The sequence below is a fragment of the Terrapene carolina genome, unplaced genomic scaffold, assembly GCF_002925995.2.
Source record: "Terrapene carolina triunguis isolate 2854851 unplaced genomic scaffold, T_m_triunguis-2.0 Scaffold96, whole genome shotgun sequence".
NCBI classification, from domain to species: Eukaryota; Metazoa; Chordata; order Testudines; family Emydidae; genus Terrapene; species Terrapene triunguis.
The window spans coordinates 15032950-15053122 of NW_020664447.1; positions in this window are offsets into that span (position 1 = coordinate 15032950).

A 20173-nucleotide genomic window follows, 5' to 3' on the forward strand; every position below is an offset into this window, starting at 1 on the left:
TTTTTTTTTTTTGCTTGGGGCGGCAGAAATGCTGGAGCCGGCCCTGCCTGTTACATCCAGCCCAAGCAGTCAGTGTCTGGGAATAAAGTGATGCATGAATGCTCTGGGGGACCGGTTCCCCATCATTATTAACATTTTTTTATTATTTGTTCCCTGCTTGATCTACAATGGACTAGGTGTTTTCCTGATGGGAAACAAGGCACGTTTCCTGCCTCAAAATGCTCCCAAGCTTTCATCTTTTTTGGAAACCACTTAATTTGTGTATTATAAAAGGAGGTGCAGCGATGGGCATACATATTTTTGTTGGATTATATTGCCAAAGTACAACAGCCTTGAATTCTGTCCCATACAGAAAGTCAAGATGAGTTTAAGAGGAGATGGGCATGTTAGCCATGGACCTGTTTATTTTAAATGTTGCTGGCTATGAAGTAAAAACATGTTCTACAAAAATCAAGATTAAATCAATTTCTCTATTTTCATATTTCTCACCATTGTCTTCTCTCTACTTTTTATTCATTAGAGCCAGGTAACAACAATTTTCACTTTTCCCCAGAAACTTTAGAGGCCAAAACTCTGACCTTAGATCTTATATATCTCTCATTAATACTTTTGGTTCTTCTAAATCTCTTGCCATGAATACCTTTTTCTGCAAACTTCAGGCATAACCAAAAGTATGTTTGCTTGTTCCCATGCAACATACACATGTATTTTGGGGGTTTTTGAGATCTATTTATTCTAAAGCAAAACTGCATGTTATGGATATTTGGATTATAGTTCTAAAAGTTAATTTGATCTTGTTCAGTGAGCATCAGTCAAGACATACTGCTTTCCATAACAAAGCAGAAAGGCCTGCGCCATGAAGGCAAGAAGCACTAATAAATGAACTTTTGAATACTTCCCTCTGAGTGATGATTGAATACTACTGTCACCTAAAGGGCCCATACAACCGCCCAGGACACAAAGTGACCTTAAGTCTGTTACATCTATATAAGCTAAATGGCTAATTGTTAGGAACAGACTTTCTGGGAGTTCATTATGGGCCTGATCCAAAGCCCACTGAAATCAATGTGAATACTTTCCACTGACTTCAATGTACTCAAGGCTTTTGTTACTAGATTTCCACAACCATGACTCAGAAGTTTTACATATTCAAATGAGTGATACTTTTGGGCCTTTCACCTACTAATATTTTAACTGGCCTCTTGTTCTTTCTCAGATCATTAATCTATTGCCCTTGAGTTTATTGTTCTTTCCCCAATCGCTAAGGACACACCACTCGATCCATTGTCTACAGCCAAGCTCTAAGATAGAACCGCATTTGCTCCAATCCCTCAGACAGAGACAAACACCTACAAGATCTCTATCAAGCATTCTTAAAACTACAATACCCACCTGCTGAAGTGAAAAAACAGATTGACAGAGCCAGAAGAGTATCCAGAAGTCACCTACTACAGGACAGGCCCAACAAAGAAAATAACAGGACGCCACTAGCCGTCACCTTCAGCCCCCAACTAAAACCTCTCCAGTGCATCATCAAAGATTTACAACCTATCCTGAAAGACGATCCCTCACTGTCACAGATCTTGGGAGACAGACCAGTCCTCGCTTACAGACAGCCCCCTAACCTGAAGCAAATACTCACCAGCAATCACATACCACACAACAAAAACACTAACCCAGGAACCTATCCTTGCAACAAAGCCCGATGCCAACTCTGTCCACATATCTATTCAAGTGACACCATCATGTGCCAGCAATGCCCCTCTGCCATATACATTGGCCAAACCAGACAGTCTCTATGCAAAAGAATAAATGGACAGAAATCTGACATCAGGAATCATAACACTCAAAAACCAGTAGGAGAACACTTCAACCTCTCTGGCCACTCAGTAACAGACCTGAAGGTGTCAATTTTGCAACAGAAAGACTTCAAAAACAGACTCCAACGAGAAACTGCTAAGCTTGAATTGATTTGCAAATTAGATACCATTAACTCTGGCTTGAATAGAGACTGGGAATGGCTGAGTCATTACACGACTTGAATCTATTTCCTTATGATAACTATCCTTAACCTCTTGTCAACTGTCTGTAATTGACCATCTTGATTATCACCACAAAGGTTTTTTTCCTGCTGATAATAGGTCATCTTAATTAATTAGCCTCTTAGAGCTGGTATGGCATCTTCTCTGTATGTATATATATATACTCTTATTATATGTTCCATTCTATGCATCCCATGAAGTGGGCTGTAACCCACGAAAGCTTATGCTCAAATAAATGTGTTAGTCTCTAAGATGCCACAAGTACTCCTGTTCTTTTTAAGAGATGACTATGATTCCTGTACAACAGGTCTTTCTGATATAACAAACAGCTCTTGTTCCTTTAATACTGAAGACTGGAATAACAATAGAAGAAATCAGGTCTTATAGTACAATACTTACTGAGGTCACTTCACATGTCTTGGGATCTATAGAACAAATTGTGTTTCTGTTATGGAGCCAAAGGAAATAATAAAACTTCACTTTGTTTCAAACATTAGGTACATTAATCAACCTTAAGTTGCCTCCTTACAGTGTTGTGTTCAATTGCTTAAGCAAGAGGGATGTAAATAGGAGCGTATTGTTCTGCATGGTTACACAATGTATTCATTATATTGAATCTCTTTGATCCTCTTGTCCCTGTCTCCCTTGGCACTGTTTTGTCTTCACCCATTTCTCTCTCAGAGGCTAATGAATCTCTTACACAGTAACTATTTCCAGGGCACATGAGGCTGTTTTGTCTAAGCATTCCCAGAATTTGCGGTCTTCATCCTTGGCTCTTTTAATGAAGCCTATTTTACCTTAAATGACTGGTATTGTAATTGCCTCCCTATTTTTTGGAACATTCTCTATCAAATCAAGAAGGCAGCAGCAACTATTACTTAATTAAAAAAACTCTCTTCTCCTTTCAAAAGAGGATCCAACTAGTTCTCTATTTCTAATCTATCCCTTTTGGCAGATGTGCCCAAGTCATTTCTGAACAGATACAGTTTTACCTCTACAAAAGTTTCAGTTTGGTCTGGTGCCTAGTTAGGTACTTTGTAATGTGAACTGCTCCTTCTGTTTTTTTTTTTTTTTAATGGATAAATTAGCAAACATCATAAAAGTTCTGCTCCTTTTGTACACTGTAATTCTCATGGAACTTGATCCAAAGCTCATTGAAGTCAATGTAAAGATTCTAACTGGCTTCAGTGGTTGAATCAGAGTCATAATACTGGATATGTCTACCGGGTGGGATGGATCTATTGCACTAGTTTTTCACCTCTGGACACCAAGGACAAATCCTAACTCACGTAAATGAATATCCTAGTCTTTTTCTAGTCCCTAATTGATTTTTTAATGACACAAAAAGGCATAAACTGACAGGTTCTGCTTTGTATAGCTCCATTCCTACAAAGCCTTGAGCACCCTCCATACCCATTAACATCAATAGGAGTTTATGATGTTCAGCAGCTCACAGGAGTTGTTCAAAACATTGTAGTAGAAGGCCCTTGAGAGCAAGGGCTGGAATAGTAGGGAGGGCAAAGGTCAGAATTCAAGTTCTGAGGTGTAGGGCAATGTGTTCATGTTCAGTGCTTACCTATGCTATGCCAAGCTCTACCTAATGCTATCAATATCTCACTTTTATGGATAACAAACAATTCAAGCCCCAGCCATTTTAACAGTGCTAACAGATTATGATACGGTCACACTAGTGTCATTCTAGTGAAATCATATTGTGTTCTATACAGCCACACACCTGATAAAATGGCAATGGAAGATTTTTAAGCATGTGTCTCGCACTTTGCATCAACATAATAAAAGCCCATATTTTTAAACAATTTGGGTATGCAAAAGTATGTCTAATTTGCACAAGTAATTATCTCAACAGTGTATGTAAATCAGGTAACTGAATGCAAAAATAAATAAGGCAAATTTGCATATACACTTACCCTGTTTGCATGTACAGTCATTGTAATTGCATATACAAACTTGGCACACAATGATCTTGCATTTTGCATACGTAACTTGCACCTCAGTTGTTGGAATCTCCTTCTCGAAGATACTAGTATCTATACTCTCAACTGCTGTCAATGCAGTGGGTATTACAATGTTTCAGGAAAAGTTTTCTTCTAAATTATTATATTCTGAAAATATTACCAGCAAAATTTGAAAATAACAAGAAATACAATTAAAGATTGAAAATCCCTCTAATGTAATTCAACAACTCAAATCTAAAGATATCCAAAGCAGATAGACCTACAATAAAACTCACTTCAGCCTTTACTCACTTCACTGAGACAACAGGAGGTATTGCAGCAATATGTTATGTCCAGGTTAGCTGGCTGTTCTCTAAAACCTCAGTTTTGCAGCACAGAATGGCTGCTCTTATTCAGAATTCCCTTGCTTTTTTTTTCCCTTGAGGGAACATAGTGAAATATGAAAGGTTCATGGATCACAGATCTATTAAACAAGAATTTGGTTGCAAGCCTTAGTACCTGTGCTGTTTTCATTGGTGTGATTTATAGGAACTAAACTGAAGGGGAAAAAGTAATTCTTTTAGGGTTTCAAGTTGAACTCAGAACTGAAAGGGCAATGCCAAATTGTTTTCAGCCATCCATCAACCACCCTATTTATGTAGGTCATTTATCATTTCACTTGCTAAATGAGGCTTGAGCATACACAATCCCAACTAAAACTAAACAAATAATGAATTAAAATGGTTTTCAGATACAGTGGTTTTACTTTATGGAAATGTTTATCATTTGTTTTGCTTTATGAGGACAATAAAATTTAAACCTGGAAAGCTGTGTTGGAAAAAAAAAAAAAGTTAAGTGTTATTGCCAGAAAATGAAAGCAGTAAAAAGAATGAAGATAATAAACACTGGCATAATGGATAGAAGGAGGACGCAAAAGATTTGAGAGGGTGTGTGGCCTCGTAGATAGAATCGGGGATTTGGATGCTGACACCTGGTTTCTCCTCCTGATTTGACAACGACTTTCTGTGTGACCTTGGAGAAGTCAGTTAACTTCTCTATACCCTAGTTTCCCAATCTGTAAAATGTTTATGACAATAGTATGTAGTGACCTCACAAGGATGTGGTGAATCTTAATACATTTGGTCTACATTTTCAAAAACAGATTTGATAAAGACGTATGCACATGCTCAACTTGACATTTGTGAGTAGCCGCATTGGCCTTAAAGTAATTGTCATTGACCTGAAAGTTAATGGGACTTAGGCACTGAAGTCACTGGGACATTTTTAAAAAATTTACCAGTGGGACTTGGACATGGCCATATGTGCTTTCTGGAATACAGATGGACATTTGCTTAAGTATTTTGCTGAACGGTGGCTTATCCATTGAAGTAAGTTTGTAAAATCAGTGCAAAAATCTATAACACTTTCATGTTTCTAAAAACATAAAATCAAAAACTTAGAAGTTCAAAACCCTGATGGAAAAGTCCTATAATATGTAATGGAAAACTATACCCTTCTATAGGTCATCTTTAAGAGATTTCTAGCCTACTATAGATTTTTATAGGATAGTTCATAGCACCAGCAGAAAGAATCTAATTTGCTATTAAATTGTATAGACTTTTAGAATAACATATATAGAACACTATAAAAAGTCTATGGAACCTTACTGTTTTCATCTTGTTAAATTCTATAGACCAGTTTTCCTAGCCCAGTTAAAAGGCAGCTTTTTATGGAATAGTCCTTTAACGTAGAATTTGGTAGGTGTTACCATGTAAGGTTAAACTTCCCAGCATCCCTCCTGGCTAATGCTAAAAATTGTTAGCAAGAGTATCATAGGGCCTTGCAAAAAAGTAGTGATAACAGATGTAATACAGAATTACTAGCAGATAGGAGTTAGATTGCTTCTAAAATGGAAATGAATTACCTTTCTGTGACCTGTCTGGATTGTGCTGAAGGTTGTTTTTATGTTTGTGATTTGCTCTGACTACTATAATAAGTTATAATGTAGAAACAGAAACCACAGAACGGGATAAAGTATGAAAAACATTATGAAAGGAGAAATAATGTTAATTGATAGCGATAAATTTTCTTATTGGGGATATGAATCATCTTGCAGAAAACGTTAAGTTTGAAAATATACTCAGCTGCAAAGGACAAATGGAACAATTGGTTGAGACTCTTTTTGAACCCATGCTAAGCTCTTCTCAGTAGGTCAAAATTGTTTTGATTCTTTGTAGCTGGAAATTTGAAGGGTAATGGAAATGTAAACAATTAGTAAACATGTAATAATGAATGGACTAACCACAAATTGTAATATAAGATAAACAAGTAGTGTATAATAAATCTGTAGATTGTAAACCAAACTGGCCCTGTGCTAGTGAACAGGCCTGGTAAAAGTTTTGCCTTTCCGTATGCATACTGTCTTACCTTTAGTTAAGAAAACTTAATATACCAAGTTGAGCTGACTATTCAACATCTTACCATTCAGTGGCATAAACCGAACCTTACACAGATAAGAAAGCAAGAGAATTCTATAGCTATTATTCTAATAACTCAATTAATTTAATAGTGAATGAGATCCAAGCTATAGAACTTGTAAATCTATAGAACTTACAGAATTTAGTAGAAAATTATATCCCTGATAGGTATTGAATTCTATTGGTTGGTCTAAAAATTATCATTCTCTATTAAATTCTTCAAGATATTTCATAAAGGGACTGGGTATGATTTTTATAATCAAAACTAAACAAAAACTGATTTTTTTAAAAAAGTAGTAGAGAAAGGTATATATGCCAGTGTGCTAAAATTTGACTAATTTTAAAGTGGCACAAGAATCAGTGTGACATATTACAAAGCTGTTAATGTTTATTCAAAGAGGCATCCTCTATGTCTCTCTTCAGTAGCTGTATCATGTGATGCACATCTTGCCAAAGCATGCATACATGTGTCATTGAATAGCTGAATACATATGAACATACAGGCTGCAGGATCTGTTAGCATGAACATTATAGTAGTTGGCTAGAGCCTGTAAGAATTTATGCGCCCTTAGTTTCAATTTTTTGGATATCTGTGCTTTATTAAGTGAGAGAGCTGGAACATTTCCCTTTTATTATCTGGCTGATTTTTGCCTTCTTTTGCAGCTCTTCACTTTGTGTGTGAATAAATGATATCGTCCACATAGATGGGGTTAATGAATTGCAGAAGAGTTTTTTATTAGGGAAACATTGTTCTGCAATTTTTCATCATAAAATAGCCCACAGTAATATGGACGTGGAAATGCATCAAACCATTTTTATAGGGGTACATCTCAGATTGGAATCTGAGATTTAATATCAACTCCTGGAAGTGTGTTCAACTGGTGTGAGGCAATCTAATTCATATCTCAGGGTCCAGTGTAAAGGCTAGTACTTATTGATCAAATACTTTAGACATCAGCAATGTGCTATGGGGATGGGAACTCATACATCAATATTTCTCAATTGCAACCACTACAGCAAAATATAAGAAATGGCTTTGTTCAGTGCTACGAGACTAACTGAACAAAAACAGTGTGCCATGATTCATTCTCAAGCTTCAAGATGGGTATTATTCATATTTTGCAGAGATTTCCTCATGCACACAAATGATTTATAAAGCAGAGACCGAACTCCTTGAGTCAAATTCAGCGGTGACACAAATGATGATGTAAATTACACATTGGTAAGTGGAAGAGAGTGGAAATTGGTGCAACTTACAATTTCCCCTGAGGGATGGGAGAATGGGGAGGTAGCCGAGAAAGCAGCTAACTGAAGAATATGAGGAGGGGTAAGATAAAGAAGGGATAAGTTTGGAGCTGAGACTAGAAGCCTTGTAGGCAGTGTGGCTACAGTATATAGGCAGATGCTCCACCACTTCCCAAGCTCAGTAGACAATGACCATCACAAGCTCTCCCTCCCCCTCCATAGTTCCTATAAGCAATGCCCTCATAAGACTGAATGTGACTATTAAGGAGCTGATGTGATTCCATCCTTCGAGAGCACCCTCAGGAAATTAGAAAAAGATGGAACTAAAGCCTGTATGCCTCTCTCAATCCTCACCCAACCAGAATTCCCATTGATATAAAGGACTGTGGCTACTTTTTTTTGAGGATAACTGCAAGCATGTGTAGCTTATAGATATTTTTTGATCTCGTCTGTCTCCAGGCTTCAGTTGCTACCCTTGTCGCCTCCTATTGCAGGCGTTTTTGAAAACTTCAAATTTTGCTTTTGATTCCGAGGGGTAGGGCAACAACCTGAATCATCTCATTCCAGAACAAACATGATTTGGGAAACCATGTACAAGAAAATATAAAATTCAGTTTCTTTCAGTTTGGTCAGCATTAAACGTAGCTTGCCTAAAGTGTGGGGGTGGGGATGGAGACGGGGGGAAATGTTGTGTACAAACCCTGTATGCCTAAAAATAAATAATCACTTTGCTCTTCATTTGCACAAGTCACCACACTGTTATGTAGTTCTGTGCTGCAAAAGCTAAAGGATTGCATAGGGTAGCTTTTATATCTGGATTACATCAACTAATATTAGTTGCAGCTTGCAGACGGCAATTTCCTTGCCAGTTTTTTTGTTATTAATCCCTTGGTAAGCTAAAAGGAAAAATATCTGGTTCTAAATGCTTCATAAAATGAGGCTGGGAAATCCATGCTTTTGGAAAAATATCAAATTCCTTGGACTTTTAGTATTAATATTTACTTATTAACACTGTGGTTTCAAGCAAAGGAATATGAAAGTTCAAAGCAAGTTTCAGATACTGTCAGATGGGTAATTTCTCTTGCTGACTATAATCTCAATGAAACAGTAATATGTTGAATAAATGCTAAATGGTTGTTAGGATGCCATGGTGGTCTGTCTCACGAGGGCTCTCTCAGTCTCTCCCTCTCCCTGGGACACATACTAATTTCAGTTTCTCTGGTGTAAATCTGGAGTAATTCCATTGAAGTCAATGGCATTTTTCCAATTTCACATTACTGTAACTCAGAGAAGAGTTTGGTCCAATGTTCTTATATCACCTTTCACCCAGATAGATCAAAAAATACTTTCATAGAATATCAGGGTTGGAAGGGACCTCAGGAGGTCACCTAGTCCAACCCCCTGCTCCAAGCAGGACCAATCCCCAGACAGATTTTTTGCCCCAGATCCCTAAATGGCCCCCTCAAGGATTGACCTCACAACCCTGGGTTTAGGAGGCCAATGCTCAAACCACTGAGCTATCCCTCCCTGACTAGTTATAAAAATGACAGTATCTACATTAGGAACTGTGAAGTGGAAACATATGTGGGTTCAAATAGGGAAGGCGCTGAACAGCGTGGAGAATAAATATTAAACAATAATTTGGCTGCAATCGATGCTCCCAGAGCACTGAGAAAGGTACCTGAAAGGCCCTTCTTTTGAATATGTCAAATATTTAGAAAAGTACCCCTAGCTTGATGCTTACAACAAGATGTATTCTGGTCAGTAATAAGCAAGGGAAAAACTTATCAGCACCAGTAGCAGGTGGCTTCTGGAAATTAGTCAAATGATCACTAAGTGATGCTGGCTAAAACTAAACTACAATGCATATTACACTTTGTCGTTCATGCTGATAAACTAAAATTTCAAAGTTCTCAGTTTGTATGTGTGCGTGCGTGTGTGTGTGTGAGAGAGAGAGAGAGAGAGAGTGAGTGCATATGAATCAGAGGGTATTCATACATGGAATTTTGCCCAAGAAGTATTGTGGTTTTAATACACCTGTAGCATGAAAAGAGATATGCAGCCCATGATTTTCAAACTTGGGTGCCTCAAGTCAGATTCCTACATTCAGATTTAGGCACTTAAATAAAAGTGGCCAGATTTTCAAATGCACTAAGCACCTTCAGTTTCCATTAACTTTAACAGCATTTATGGGTGCTCAGCACTTATGAAAATCTGGGCACTTCCATGTAAGTGCACAATTAAAGTCATAGTGGAGATAAGCATTAGCTATACTGAGAGCTAGTTAATCAGCAACAGTGAGAACCATTCAGTGGTTTGCATACCAGATACACAGGTGGCAGCTTCTCACCAGACATCTAGGCAAACCTCTAGTGTATGTGGGGGAGGAGTCCATGGTCATGGTACATATTGTTAATAATGAAGAAGGGAGTTATAGAAGAGATCCTGGGGGCTAAATCCAGATTGCACGGAAAAAACCTTAGATCTAGTTCCTCTATGGAAGTTTTCTCTGACATGCTTTCAGTCCTATGCTTAGGGTTGGCTAAACAGGGGAACTGCAGAGTCTTAATATGCGGAGAAGATGCTGTAAGAAGAAGGGAGTTACATTTATTAGCCACTAGGAAACTTTTTCAGGTGGGGTGGGCTCCACGTTAACCAAAGTGGGACCAGACTGTTGGCAAAGAAAATTACCAAGGTTTGATGGAATTATTTAAAGTAGGAGGTGGGGGAAAACTGACAGCTATGGAGCATTCAACCAGGACAAAGACATCTGCGAATGTTGTCAGTAATACCAAGGTCATTCTGTATTCTCTAAAGGATAGGACAAAAATTACAGCTGAACTGGAGGAGTGGTAGGTGGACCTCACAAAGTCAAGTTCTGAAGGATGACAGAATAAAGAGTTATTAAATAAAAGTAGGCACACAGCCAAAAGATTACAACTATTAAAGTATATATAGCACTACAAGAAGCTTAAAAGAAAAGAAATAGGTGAGCTAAAATATCTGGAAATGAAAAACCATCTTGGCATAATAGGCATTAGCTGGAACATGGTGGAATGACAAAAGGTAACAGGAATTTGTAATACCTGTCTATAAACTATACAAGAAAGCCAGATAAGGTAGTAGATGTGGGGGAGTAGTATTCTATTTCAAGAATTCAACAGAATCAAGCAAGGTTAAATATCTGAGTGGAGAAGTTCATACACCATAATCTGTATGGCTGAAATCCCAAGTCATAAGCATATTAAAATACCAGCAAGGTTATATTACTGGGCACCTGATCAGGAAGAGTATATTGAGTACACAACATTGCAGTAGATCAAAAAGGCACTCAAGAAGTAACTGTAGCTCTCTGGCTAGAAAAGTTGGTATTTGATTACAATGAGAGGCAGATACAGAAATTGTCACTGACTGTATATCATAAAAAGTGATTTAGGATGTAATATCATGTCATACAATCCCAAACACAAAGTTGTCTGTTGAGAGTAGACTGATTTCTTTAACTTGCAATTTCCTGACTTTTGCCATTTTGTAGTCAGGTCTTGATTATAAACAACACGTATGTTGCATGCACAAAAACGTGCGTGCCTGTGTTGTCTAATTTGCGCATGTAAGTACCATGGTTGCATCTGCATCTTGCACATATGAATGCCCAGTTATTCATTTAACATATGATCTGCAGTTGGGGTTTTTAGTAAATCTGTGTACAAATTAGGTGTGCAGTTGCATGCATACATTATTGAAAATCAGGTTCTTGTTATGTTAACATACTCTTTTTAAACATTGAATTAGTCTTAAGTGTTGGGTAGAACACTGTGAAAGACAACATTTGATAACAATAGTCAATTTCTGAGAGGGGCCCCTTCTTTGCTTCTTGCTTAACTTTTTTTATTATGAACATTTTCACATACAAACTAGTGTTTAAATAACATTTCATTTTATTACGTCTGCTCCATCACTAATCAATTTAAATTAAGCCCTGACAGTCCAGTTTCCTAGGGTATGTCTACACTGCAATTAAAACCCCATAGATGGCCCATGCCAGCTCATTGGGTTCACGGGGCTCAGGCTGTGGAGCTGTTTAATTGCGGTGTAGACGTTTGGGTCCTAGACCCTGGGTTCCAGCCCATGACCGCACGTCTATACCACAATTAAACAATTCTGTAGCCTTAACCCAAAAACCTGAGTCAGCTGGCATGGGCCCGCCATGGGTTTTTAATTGCTGTATAGACATTCTGATACTGTTTCTAACAGTGGCATACTGTACACAGGATACCATTATGTGCTATTGGGTGTAAACGGTTCTTGGCCCAGTTAAATGCAAAAAGTGTTTAACTTGGCATAGCCAGCAAGCTAGGCTGGGCGTGCACTCAACCTGCAAACAAGCCAGAAACAAACTAGGTACTCAGCTCATTGGTTAGTTAACTTTAGCTATTTTTGCCAAGTGAAAATATAGGTTTAAACACTGGAGTAACACCATGATGTATAGGATTTCACAAGGAGTTATTTTTTTCCCTGGCATTCAATTTTCTTCTATATTATCTCATCTTACCATGAAATCTCCTAAGGACCCATCAGTGTATACTAGATCTTTGAGGGTATAAGTATACACAGTGTCACTAAGCAATATTACAAAGAAAAAGCCTTTACCATAAATGATAGAGTAGCTTGATGTACTCCCTTGGTTTTTGTTAGATGATATTCTTTCGTGGTTTTGCAATAACAACAATTAGACCAATAATGCTGAATAAATGCCCAACCACAGGGTTTAAATGTTTTCGTCTATATGTTTCTACTCCTCAATTTCCTCCCAGTCCCCATTTCCTGAACATATTAACTGCATTCTTGGAGAATTAAATAAACGCACATTTATATGATCAATTGCTAATGCAATGCACTGATCCTTCTTGTTTAACAGACCACGTCCAAAACTAATCTCTGAATAGAAGATAAATAAATGGAAGCTTGCCACTTAACTCTATAAAAGAGTTAAGAAACTGGCCACATCCTAAAACCCAGATCCTGATTCTCCCTTCACACTTAGCATGCCAATGGTTTTCTGTAAACAATCACTCAGCATTTACAAAATGCCAGCCGTTTCCCCCTTTCAACTGCCTTTTATTCCTGTATGACTCTGGAATACTACAATATACATCAAGATGGAGAATGTAGTTTCTTGCTTTTAAAATAGTCAGTGAAGCTTTATAGGGCTATATGCATAGGAGAACATGCTGACATACCCCGAGAGAACCTTCTTCAATAGAGAAATAAAACTCCCTCCGACTGCACACCCTCTGTTGTCACCTACCACCCCGCCACTGGAACCAATACGGAGCATCATCAAATAACTACAATCCATACTTGACTGCAACCCTATCCTGAAAGAAATCTTTGATGAACCCCCTCTTCTGGCCTTCAAACAATCCCCCAACCTCACCAAGCTCATCATGAGAAGCAGGCTCCCTGCAGACCACGACACACCAAATCAAAGCAGCACCAGACCCTGCCAGAACAACAGATGCAAAACCTGCAGACATATTGCCACTGCTACAGTGATGATCACCCCCCACAACACACCTTTCAAGATCCACGGAGCCTACACAAGCCTATCACAACATCTGGTGTACCTCATCCAGTGCACTAAATGCCCCAATAACAACTATGTAGGTGAAATCAGACAATCACTACACTTTTGAATGAACTCACACAGGAAAGTGATAAAAGACAAATACACCATTGTGACACTCTGTACTCCATGTTCACCACTTTTATATGGTTATGATATATTTTGTACAAAGTATGCCTTGTGAAGTAAAACTCATAATCTGCTGAATATTGTTATCCTCCTGAAATGTGTGTAACAACATTGCTTATAAAATTATGAGGTTTTGCTAGATGATTGTTAATGAAGTATGTTGTAGTTCTGGGTAACATCCACAAACCAATTTCTCAGGGACAAAGATACCCCAGCACACCAGCTGGGTGATAAAGGGCCATTACCTGGCCATGTGCCAGTGGGGTGGGGGTGGGGAAGGTATAAACAAAGAATTTACATTTCATCCAAGAAACGCTTCAAACCTCACATACATGGGAGAATGTCTCCACCCCGGTTGGGGGTAATACTCCAAGAAAGGAGGAGGATATAAAAATAAGAGACAGTGACCTCCACCACACCTCTCCCTCCCACCCCGCATCTCTAATGAGGGCAGCAAGATCACTGAAAGACAAAAGAAGCATCATTGAAGTAGGGGAGTGGTCCTGGCCTGGAGATTTCCCAGCCTTTACAGACTGCTGCAAGCTTTGGTGAGAAAAACTTATTTTTAGTTTTTTAAACCTATTAGCCTTAGTTTAGGAATTGGCTTCAATGTTTATCCTTTTATTTCTTTTGTAACCAATTCTGACTTCTATGCCTTATCACTTGTAATCACTTAAAATCTATCTTCCTCTAATTAATAAACTTGCTTTATTGTTTTATCTAAATCAGTGTGATTTAGCTGAAGTGCTTGGGAATCTCTACTTAGGTCAACAAGCCTGGCACATATAATCATTTTCCTTTGTTGAAATGGCAAACTATCTATGAACTCACATGGTCCAGGAGGGTACTGAACGTATAAGAGGCATATTTCTGAGGCAGTAAGGTTGGGACTGGGGATATGCAGGTGTCACCCTGCATGGATGGCTGGGCATAGCATTCATGTATTCAGCTGGGAGTGATTTTACATGCTAGTGGCTGGAGGGGTTGCTGTTCACTAGCAAAGCAATGTAAAAGGCATTGCAGTCTGGAGAGCTAAGGGGACACCACAGTCTAGCTGTTCAGATTGCACAACCATATCACCTGTGGGTGAACACTTTTCACAAAGTGATCACTCTATATCTGACCTATCAGTTCTCATCCTCAAAGGAAACCTGTCCAATGCTTTCAAAAGATGAGTTTAAATTCATAATTTTGCTAGACACTAAAAATCATAGACTGACTAAAGATACTGGATTTATGGCTTATTACAACCATCTATAACCCACTAACAACTCCCACTTTCCCCCAGCTGCCTCCTCCCTCCCTGCCCCCCCTCCCTTGACTGGAAGGTGTTAATGGGCCACTTCACCTTGAATGATCCCTTGAAATGTGTGTGAACTACTTATGTTAAACAATCTGTTCCACCTTGTACTTAGCTGTAACACTCAGTACGTTTTCTATAACTGAAGAAGAGCTCTGTGTAAACTCAAAAGCTTGTCTCTCTCACCAACAGAAGTTGGTCCAATAAAACATATTACCTCACCCATCTTGTCTCTCTAATATCCTGGGACCAACATGACTACACAACACTGCAGACAACCCAATATGCATACGCGATTAAATCCTCACAGTGAAATGAGTACCCTATGAAGGCAAGCAGATTTTATTTAAAGTCTAGAGGGACCAAGATATGAAGAAAATACCTCTGAGTTGAAACTTGGGATTCTCAGTTGTAGATACAAAAATTAATGAGGCAGAGCCTCAGCTGGTGTAAATTGTCATAGTTCCATTGAAAGGAACAGAACAATAGCAATTTACATCATCTGAGGATTTGCTCTGGTATAATCATTACTTAATCGATTGGGGCCCCATTGAGCTAGTCTCTGTATGGACATACAATAAGAGAGAAACCTTGCCCTGAAGATTTCACAATCTAAATTGAAAAGAGAGATTAAGGGGGGGAAAGGCACAGAGATGTGAGGTGACCTGCGTAAGGTCATTCGGCAGGTCAGTGGCAGAGCTGGGGATAGAATCCATTTCCCCTCCAGTCCCGTGCTCTAGCCATTAGCCCACATTAAATCTTCTAATAAATAATAAATTACAATAAAATCACTTGTAGATATTAACAGTGTCATTTTCTTCAGGCAACTATAATCTTAATACATGAAACATCTGTTTCCTTGATTGAAGTGGCTTGAAGAGAAATTGCCATTAAGGGTTGTTACAATATTTCTTTAAGGGTTTGATCCATCTTGCATTAAAATCAATAGAAAGACTCAGGCTATGTCTACACTGTGCTCCTTACAACGGTATGGCTGTGCCGCTACAGGTGCGCCATTGTAAGGCATGCAGTGTAGCCACGCTGTTGCCAGGAAAGAGCTCTGCTGATGACAAAATAAAACCATCCCCAACAAGGGGCAGTAGCTTTTAACAATGAAAATGCAGTGTAGACATAGCCTCCCTGAGTCTTCCGGGAGCTTACTCTTGGGGAAATTCTGCACCAAAAAATTAAAAATTATGTGCCAAAAAAATTAAAAATTCTGAGCACAATATTTTAAAATTCTGCAAAATTCTGCATATTCTGTTTGTCAAAATAACACAATATCATCGTGTCAGTTTCAATTACTTTGGTAAGTAATTTCAAAATACCTATCAGCAAGTATGTCTGTAATAATACAGACAACAAAAAGAAATTCAGGAAATGTTTTTTGACAAATAGATTCCTTACCAGGCACATTAATACAGAACTGTGAGTAATAATTCATTTAAACTACAGTACAGAAACGTATTTCCCACATCCCTCAGAAGCAGTGCAAAGGCTTGGGGGAGCCAGGGGTAATGGAGGAGCTGAGGGACAGGGAAGTAATTGCTGGGAAGGAGCCTGGGAGTGAACCTGGAGGGTTGTTGGGTGTGGATGGGAGAAGTATGGAACAGGTTTTTTTGGGGTGGGGGGAGGGATAGGGATTGTTAGGAAGTTGGAGAGCCTCCCCCATGCAGACCCTGACTGACCCCTAGCCTCTCCCAATCACTCAGGCACAACTGTCCCTGTCCCCATGTGTTCCTGAACCCCCACTCAGCCACCCTTGCCCCCTATCCCTATGTGGCCCTGCACCTCCAACCCCATGTGCCCCTGCACCCCCATTCAGCCACCTCTCTGTCCTTGTACCTCTACTCAGCTACCACTGCTCCCCATCCCCATGTGTCCCTGCACCCCCTTCATCCCCATGCACCCCCCTCTCCTTGTCCCCATGTGTCTAGGATTTTCAAAAGTGCTTAGCGTGGATGGACATTCCTTGCATTGAAGTTAGTGGTAAAGGTCCCATTAACATCAATGGAAGCAGAGTACCTTGGATCTGAAAAGCATTATGCAATTATTAATTAGTGCTGGGGTTTTTCAGGCCTGCTCGTTCAAAAATTAAAATATGCTCTCGCATACACTCTAGACTTCAACTGGTTGTTTGGGGTGTAAGTCATGTCAGAATCTGAATCCATATGCCTAGTCCATTTTTTGTGTTATAAAAGTTACTTAAATGTAGTTGCAATATATCCAAAGGAAACTCCATTTACTATATATAAAAACATTGCTAAATATGACTGAATGTATGTGTGATTTAATCATTTATCTTCAAGTCCTTTAGAAATTCACATTTCTTAGCCCTGATTCAGCAGAGCACTTAAATCTACACTTGACTCCAAGCATGTATTCAAGTCCATCCCTATTTGGCAAGGCCCTCAAGTATGTGCCTAACTGCGTTGCTCAGAGCATTAAAGAAGATATATGCACAGGCATTACATGATAACCACAGTGGAGATGTGTCTGATGTGTGGACTTAAGGGAGCATATTGTGCAACCAATTCCCAACCAAACATGGAGGATGTTCATAATGCTTAGTGACGTGAATGGTATTGTGGAATTCACATATGGACATGGGAAAATTGATGACATGTCAGAGCTGGAATTTATCTGGAGCCATATTCTCAATAAAATGTCATTCAGACACCATCTGCCTTATATTTCCAGAGCAATAATTGAATGGCAAGACAGACAATAACTGTCATATTACTCAGACTTCATTTCAGCTAGCAATAGAAAAATTTCTATGTAGCTTAGTTTCCAGATTATTAGAGGGTATCTGTGGACTAGAACTAAGCAAAGTTTGAGGAGCTATCTATTAGCTGTTTAATTAAGTTCTTATTAGTGTTAGCAGTATGTATCCCTGCCTGTCATGGAGACTGGGGTTTAATTCCTCATGGCAATTAGATGGATTTTAGTTTTGTGTTTACTTTTCAGGGAAAGTGCTCAGATACCAAGAGAACAAGCAACTTTATCAAAAGATAGAATAATGCAAATAATAGAATAATAAGAGATAGATTCCTTGAAATTTCACTTACTGAAAGGTCCTATAGGACTTAATACACTTGAAACAGACAGACACACAAACATACTAAAAACAGAGAGAGAGAGAGAGAGAAGGATTACACACACACACATACACACACACACACACATAAACAGGAAGAGAGAGGGAGGTATTCCCTACAATTATGGACAATTTCTAAACTATGAAGAACTCTAATAATTTTCAAGCAAAATGAAATACTATAGTGGGATAGAATGAATTGCTGGAAGAGAGAAGCATCTATGACCTTGAGTCTTGTCTCTGTGCTATGTCCTATTTTCAGGGGAGAATGATGTGGTTGGTTTGTTTCTATTACATAGGGTTACCATATTGCAGTCCTGGAAAAAGAGGACACTCCAAGGGCCCCCGGTCCCGCCCCAACTCCGCCCCTTCCCCAAAGTCCCCGCCCCAACTCCGCCCCTTCCCCTGAACGCTTCCCCCCTACTCTTCCCCCTCCCCTGCTTCCCGCGAATCAAATGTTCGGAGAACGGAGTGGTCTCTAGTAGTCAAAGACCCTTCTTCCCCGTCCCCTCCAGTCTATGTCTATCCTATTGCTGTCTAACCCGCCCCAGCTCCTCATCTGATTTCAACTGCCCCCCACTACCGCTCTGGATTCCTTGTCCCAGTTTCCTGGTCCTGTCTCACTCTCCTCTCTCCCCGCCCCCATCCCTCAGATGGGATGTTCGTTCCAGATTGGCAAAATTATAAGGCTTCCCAACATTTCAACACTTCCCATTCCAAATTTTCGGTTGCTTAACTATAGGCTAGTTCTGCCCACAACAAAGCATATTCAGAACTTCTGATTAAAGGGATTATAAATGTAGCAACCTCCATCATAGCTAGTCACCAAAGATTGAACCTGAGCCATCCAGACTTAAAAGCATGAGCTTCTACTACTTGAGTTCAAGATATAACTCCCTGTAGCTATACAGTTATCCTCTAAAAATCCACCAGAGGAGGGCACAAAACACATGTTGGACAGTGAATTACAGAAGTGCCAAATATTATTATTAGACCTGCAATACTTTTCACAATGAACATCAGCAGGGGATAAACTGGGAGTTTAAGAATATTTGGAAAACAATTTTAGAATAACATTCAGTGCTGTGGTTTAAAAGAAAAAAAAACCTGTTAAAACTCATAACTTAGCAGCATTCAGTGTTTGAAAAAAAACAACTTCCAGGAGGGATACAAGTTGAGAATGTTGAAACAGGAAGATGCTGTGCTTAGTTACCACTTGGGCAAGGTGGCGTGCTATGTAATACTTGCAAGATTTCACTGTAATGTTTTACAATATATAGCAGCGCAATGCTGATTCCATTGATATTGTTGAGCAATTCATGCTGATTTTATTTCAGCCCACATCTTAATAGTTTTGAATACAAGATCACAATTTTCAGCTCAGTTGGTCTGAACATGCAGAGCTTTAAAATTGCTATGCTCTAAACTGTATATTAACTACAATTTTATAAACCTGCATGTCAGAGAACTGTGTGCCACTACTACTAGACAGTGGCACAAGGAAATTCAGTGTGAATCACAGAAATGTAGGACTGGAAGGGACATCAACAGGTCATCTAGTCAAACCCCTGCACTGAGGCAGGACTGAGTAATAACAACTAGACCATCCTTGACAGGTGTTTGTCTAACCTCTTAAAAAACTCCAATGACTGCTGTTCCATAACCTCTCTAGGTAATTTGTCCAGTGCTTAACTATCTTTACAGTTAGGAAGCTTTTCCTAATGTCTAACCTAAATCTCCCTTGCTACAATTTAAGCCCATTGCTTCTTTTTCATGCATGTCCTGAGTGGGACAGGGGTGGGTCCAGGCAGTGGGATTGGGGGGAGGGCGGTCGAGGGAGTCGGTGGGTGTGTGGGGATGGACCAGGGGAAGCAGGGTGGAGGAACTGAGATGGACAGGACTGGGACTGGGGGGCCTGAGGGGGATGGGACAGGACTGGGATGCGGGGCGTAGGGTAGAGGCTGAGGGGAGCATGAATGGGACAGGGTAGAGACAGCTGTGTAGAGTGGGGTGGGGCGGGGTGGGGGAGACAATGGGGCTGGGCTGGGGAGGGTTGGGGAGAGGGACAGGGTCTGGAGGGGATGAGACAGAGGGGAGCAGGACTGGAATGGGGGAAGTTGAGGGGGTGGGACAGCAGGGGGAGCGATGGGGGTGGGATGACGGGGGAGGCTGAAGAAGAGATTTGGGGTAGGGCAAGGCTGAGGGCAGTGGGTTGCGGGGAGCAGGGGGACTGTGGGGGAGGCTGTTGGAATGGGGGCAGGGACTGAGGGCAGTGGGTTCGGGGTGGGAGGTACAGGGG